Here is a 7500-nt window from a genome sequence, read left to right as displayed (position 1 = left end):
ATCACTACTTCAAACTTCAATTCCTTGCTGATTTATTTGGATGAAGAAGGAATTGAAGCGACAACACCACCTTTTCTGTCTTCCCTCGCTTCCAGATAAAGTGTATGAGCCCGAAACATTAATTTCTTCACTCCTAACATCAAGTAGATTTATCTAACTCTTTTATCGAAACTTCTTATCGATTTGTTATTGCAGACAAACATGATGGACGCCATCACTAGTTTCCTCGGAATTTTATGTTACTCTAGTTATCAGAACAATCTATCATCAAGTTCAAGCAGGAAAACTAGGACCTCTGTCGGCAGGTCGAAATAAGTTCAGTACATCTATTTAATATATGAGTAATGTAGCAAATGATCTAAAATTTCTCTGTAAGACAAAGTTAACAATATTTAAACATTTCGTAAATATTGGTATATTCTCTAGTATATTTCATTAAATGCTGGTGGTCTTTCTGTCTAACCTTTACCTTCAAATACATTAAGAAAATCGTTTGGTCTTCTTCAGCTGTGGATGAATAAATGAGTTTTATGGTAGTATACGTGACATTGAATGATCTAACCGTATTTTGTTCCTTTGTAGCAGGTTTTGTGTCGTTCGTAAGAACATCAGCACTGTATATAGAACATATATTATTTTATACTGAGGCAATTATATCGGCTCTCTTAGCTCATTGTTTGATTGTAACTCTAAATAACATTTAACATGTCTGTGTGCAATTGTAACACATGTTTATATTTCTCTGTGTTGACCGGATGTAAAGTATTCTCCGCCATCCAGGAAATATTTGTAAGTCAGAATAATAATAAACTATTTTGTAATAGAAATTTTTATGGCATTGTTCTGTATAACATTTCCCTACAAGTATTTTTCATTGATAGTTAGTGATGGTAATTACTTCGTTTATGTTCTGATAACGTCCGTCCTATAGTATTTCCAAATAGTAGTACTGTATGGTCTTGTTTCAGGTGATTTCATCATCACCCACCCATTTGCTTTTAGACTGGAGTATATGCCCAATGAGGTTTTGGCTTAATTTTACCTAACTTGGTTTCGGCTATGTAATCTAATTGACGTTATGCAGGACAAATATGCATCAGACTCTGCACACAGGCATACACACATAAATGCATATATACTTACATACATACATACATACATACATACATACATATACATACACACACACGCACACACGTGCACATACCAATATATGTATGTACAGAACGTTTGCAGGCTTTTGTACATTAGAATAAACAGCAACAATATACGTCTTCCCGATTTTGTTCTCTCTCTCATGTACACGTACATATATGAATATGATTTTGTGTATATATATATACATATATATATATATATATATATATATATATATATATATATATATATATATATATATATATATATATATATATATATATATATATATATATATATATATATGTATATATATGTATCTTTGTATGTGTTTATATATGTATATATATATATATATATACACACACACACAAATATGTGTATGTACACGCGCACATATTTACACACACACATACACGTTAACAGAAATAACAGTGGCCGGTAGGGTGGATTTAGAAAATAAAATCTAAGGATGTTATACTGAATAGCAGACAAGACAAATTCTTTTGCTTTTGGTTTGTTTTATTTTGTTTTGTTTTGTTTTATTAATTATGTATGCTTTGGAGAGAAATGCAAACAAGCTGGTGGCAATTGCAAAGTTCACTAAGTGAGAAAGGGAGGTAATCTCGAGCAATCAACTGTTCTCTAGAATTAACATGCCATTAAGAAAGAGACACTCTGTTTCGCTTTTTAATTCTTCGTTTCTTTCATCTAGAGACAAGAGGATACTTATGAATACGTGTTTCTACCTCATTGAGCGTCATCAACACAGCCCTAGCGCGATCGAAGCCAGGCATAAGACTGAGACCCGTATCCATACAAAAGAAACGAACGTTTATTTTTATATTTTAGGATAATTTAAAGAGTTTAAGCAGCAATGAACTCATTCAGTGTAACTCTACACGCACACGCACACACGCACACACGTACCCACACACATACACACACGCATACACACACACATACACAGACATTCCTGTATTCTTTTATTCTCTTAATGGTTTCAACAAGAGACTGAGGCCATGCTGTAGTATCACCTTTCAGCGCTTTTGCGTTTCCGTTTTGTACTGCTTTTGGTGAAGAAGCGAGTTGGATGGAGTTGCTGTGATGTGTGTGCGCGTGTGTGTGAGCCGCAAATGCAAAATATTAGTTAGTCCTAGAGCGCACACTGTTCCTGAAGGTGAGCAATGGTCTTCCTCGGTCTCGAGTGCACAGCCATCATACATACATACATACATACATATATATATATATATATATATATATATATATCTATATATATATATATATATATATATATATATATATATATATATATATATATATATATATATATATATATATATACACATATATATATATATATATATATATATATATATATATATATATATATATATATATATATATATATATATATATATATATATATATATACATATATATATATATATATATATATATATATATACATATATATATATATATATATATATATATATATATATATATATATATATATATATATATATATATATATATACACACACACACACACACAACGGTGGTGCCCCAGCATGTCTGCAGCTCTCCAACTGAAATTAGCTAAAAGGTTATGTACACACACACACACACACACACACACACACACACACACACACATACATACATACATACATACATACATACATACATACATACATACGAGCGAACACAGATAAGGTTAGATGTATGGCAAATTTTACGGCGTCGTTTTTCATGTGTGTTTTCAGAATATTTTTTGGTTGTCTTTTGATTTATTTATCATACAAGTTGCAAATACATTCATAGATAACCCAAAGGAAATTTAGGATTCCTATCTAAAGGATACGGTACATGTGAATGATAACACAATCAACATCGAAGAGAAATAATACGCATGCATACGCGCGAGTTAGTGTGTGAGAAAAAGGCTACAGTACGTGCGATTGCTCTACGTTGTGTGTGTATGTATATATGTATGCATGCATGTGTGAATTAATGTGTGTATGTGCGTGATTGTGTGTTTGTATGTATACCTCTTAACGGATTGCAGTTTGTAAACGAAGATTCCCCCAAGGGCGCATAACTACACTAGGATAAAAGACAATCAGTGTGATGCGGATATAAAAGAGAATACATGACAGCCGAATTACAGTCTGTTTGTTATTTGTAGCATAATCGTTAATGCACCAAGCCGCCAAGTAGGATATGCAGGTTGCCTTTAGTTGTCTTATTCCCCCTGCATTAGTTTAACCAAGTAAAATGTATTCAATCCATACGTTAATCTATGTTCGTGTGGGCGCGTGTGTATGCGTTTTGTATAAATATATGTATATATTTATAAAGTGTAAGAATGATAAAATAAAATGAATTATAGAATATATATACAAGTATATCTAATGTATGAAATTCGATATCTATATCTACCTATCTATCTACTATGTTTATGTATACACACGTATATATGTGTGTGTGTAACTGTATGTATGTATGTATGTATGTATGCATGCATGCATGTCTGTCTGTCTGTCTGTCTGTCTGTATGTATGTATGTATGTATGTATGAATGTATGTATGTATGACTGTATGTATGTATAGTAAAATGTTGTTATGCAACCTGTTACGGTATATAGTCACATACGCACACATAAATATACACATATAGATATGTATATATACATATATGTATATGTGGATAGGTGTGTATATTTATACATTTTTATACATCTTTGTGTATATATATATATGCATATATATATATATGTATGAATGTACGTGTGTGCATATATATACATACGTATACATATACATATATATATATATATATATATATATATAGATAGATAGATAGATAGATAGATAGATAGATAGATAGATAGATAGATAGATAGATAGATAGATATCCTGCATGTAAGATTAAATGGCATCCAGTGGTGAGACCAAAGTTCTGGGGCTCTGGATTTATGCGAAGCATGGAGTCAGCCTTTAACTACCATTATAACCAGGTCACTTCTGACCTGGAACGATAGTTCCTCTCAGGGTCCCATCTATGGGTTAGAAATATTTTTGTAAGGGTATATCGCGTTCCTTAGCTGCGGCGAAAGCAATCAATCTAAGACGAAAGAAAACTCCAAACTGAAAGCTCATTTACAACGATACATAAGGCAGCACGGAAGGCTGATAAAACTATCATGAGGTATGTCGCATAACATGAATTCATACTATGTATACATACTAACTCATGTTACGGTGTATTCTGCCTCAGGCAAAAAAAAAAAAAATTGGGAAATATATATATACACACATACACACGCACACACGCACATATATGTAGATATATAATATATACACATATATATATATAAGTGTGTGTGTATATACATACATGCATACATACATACATATATATATATATGTGTGTGTGTGTGTGTGTGTGTGTGTGTGTATGTATGTATGTATGTATACATATGTTCCCGTGTGTGTGTAGGCATACGTGTATCTATGAATGTATTTATGAGTTTCTGGGCTCAAATCTATAAGTATTTATCCATAAAATCACAAAATCAAATACATACACCTACACGATATACGTAAATACTTATACAAACTAACGATGGCTTAAATGTCTAGACGAGAAGACGCGATCCATTTATGCTAAAGGATTGATTGAAGAAACAAACCATTACAGAAAATACGGAAGACAATAATGGCATTAAAACGCACACTCATTCACATGTTTCTCTTACACATGTAAACATACATACACATATGCACTCACAAAGACACATATTCAAGTCTTTATTTAAATATATGTAAATATAGTGAAAATTCAAATTGCAAAGCACAACCCTACAGTTAATAGTAAACGTAACAAAAAAATATAAAAAACCGAGTATACATTAGATATACTTAATATTTGAAACAATTTATCCGATTTTTAAACGGTACTACGTGTATATATATATATATATATATATATATATATATATATATATATCAACATACATACATGCATGTATGATTATATCAATGTATAATAGAACAAAAGTATAACTAAACAGGCAAACGATTCTTATTAGCTTAGATTATATATATATATATATATATATATATATATATATATATATACAACTTATGTGGGAAATTCTGTCTGATATATATATATATATATATATATATATATATATATATATATATATGACTTGGTTTCAAAATGTCTGACGCATATTTTAAATTGTGTCCGTTCTGAGGTTCATGTAAATATTGCTTATACGGGTTTGCTGTTCTCTGTCTACCCAATGAGAATATGGTATTAAGATGAATATACTGAAACAAAATATTTTAAACAATTGATCAAGAATTGTTAAACTCTGCAGTAAAAGTCGTGTCAAAGTTTCACAATGACGTCACTTAATTTTCTCAGAATGGCTGTTGTTTACTTACAGTTGATTCTGCTCCGTTTGTTAAGTTAATATTGTTTATGTGTTCAGTTTATCAATACAGACTTTCTAGCTTCTGTTGTTTGATGAAATACATAAACTGCATCAAATAGAAAACATGCATTCTGCTAGAAGGATTAAAGAGTGGAAATATGTGTTGCAAATCAGATGTTGTGATTAATAAATTATCATAACTATATGAACTTGACCGTTTGGTTCCTAAAATTCTACTTTAAAAAGTATGACATTGTTTAGTTCTTATGAGCTTAGGTCTCTCTCTCTCTCTCTCTCTCTCTCTCTCTCTCTCTCTCTCTCTCTCTCTCTCTCTCTCTCTCTCTCTCTCTCTCTCAGTACGTTTGTTTTTCACTCCCTTTCTCCGCTTCCTCCAATTGCTTTGCGTCAGCTGCTCAAGTATAGCGATGGTTAAAGCTGTTACAAGTATAGCCAAATCCTCTTTCACTCACATTTCCAACATTTCCAACATTTCAGGTGTAATATATTCTACCACCTTAGTGAACACTTATAAGGCTTTCATATTGTCCGATGTACCGGACATTTGCTCTCCTGTATCAATCACCATTGACTGCTTGCTCTTAAGAACTTCTGTGAAATCTGCACTATGTATTTGACATTATAATATCATTTGGACAGATCTGGGAGATGAACCTCATATGTTCTACATCCCTACTTTGTTTCTGGAACTGAAATCTTTATATTAGCTCTCACCATTGCAACGCAACAAACTCTCTGTGGGATAGATTCTGTTAACAAAATGGCGTATTTGAAAGTTCGGTAATATCTCCCAAACTTTTTTTTCTGTACACCGCCGAGCTACTTACCACCTTTTCTATCAATACAAATTTTTGAGAAATCACTGGAAAAAAAAAAAAAATAAATAAAACGAGACAAAGGTGGATTCAAAAAGTGGAAATGTGAAAGGAACGGAAAAAGAAAGAGAATTAGAGTTACGTCCCCTTTGACCATAAAGCCATAAATCTAGTTAATGTAGAATCTAGTTAATGTAGCTGGCAGAAACGTTAGCACGCAGGAAGAAATGCCTAGATGTATTTCGGCTACCTTTACGTTCTGAGTTCAAATTCCGGTCGACTTTGCCTTTCATCTTTTCGGAGTCGATAAATTAAGTACCAGTTGCGCACTGGGGTCGATGTAATGGACTTAATCCCTTTGCCTGTCCTTGTTTGTCCCCTCTATGTTTAGCCCCTTGTTGGCAATAAAGAAACAAGAAACGTTAGCATACCGGGCGAAATGCTTAGCGGTATTTCGTTTGTGTTTACATTCTAAGTTCAAATTCCGCTGAGGTCGACTTTGCCTTTCATCCTTTCGGAGTCGATAAATTAAGTACCAGTCGCTTACTGGGATTGATCTAATCGAGTGGCCCCCTCTCCACAAAAATCGGGCCTTGTCCCTAGAGTAGGAAAGAAATATTTTATGTGATTATTTTCTATCACAACTTACTTCCTAAGTTGACACAATCTTTAGAAATGCCGCGCAATACACTTAGCGGCATTTCGTCCGCGCTCACGTTGTGAGTTCAAATTCCGCCGAGCTCAACTTCGCCTTTTTTTTTGTGCGTGGGAGGTCAACAGTTGAGTGCTGGGTGCCGATGTAATCAACTTATCCCCCACCCAAATTTCAGGTCTTGTGTATATAATATAAAGGATTATCTAATATACGTAAGGCTGCGAACTGGCAGAGTTGTTAGAAACACCGACCAAACTTGATTAACGGCATTTCGTCCGTCTTCACGTTCTGAGTTCAAATTCCGCGCTGGTCGACTTTGCCTTTCATCTTTTTGGGGATCGATAAAATAAGTACCAGTTGAGTGCTGGAGTCAAATTTGGTGGCCTTGTATCAAAATTTTAAACCGTTATTTCTTGTGTTC

Source organism: Octopus bimaculoides, chromosome 10 (assembly GCF_046866305.1).
Source record: "Octopus bimaculoides isolate indiv1 chromosome 10, ASM4686630v1, whole genome shotgun sequence".
Lineage (NCBI taxonomy): Eukaryota > Metazoa > Mollusca > Cephalopoda > Octopoda > Octopodidae > Octopus > Octopus bimaculoides.
Note: the sequence above shows the minus strand (reverse complement) of the source record.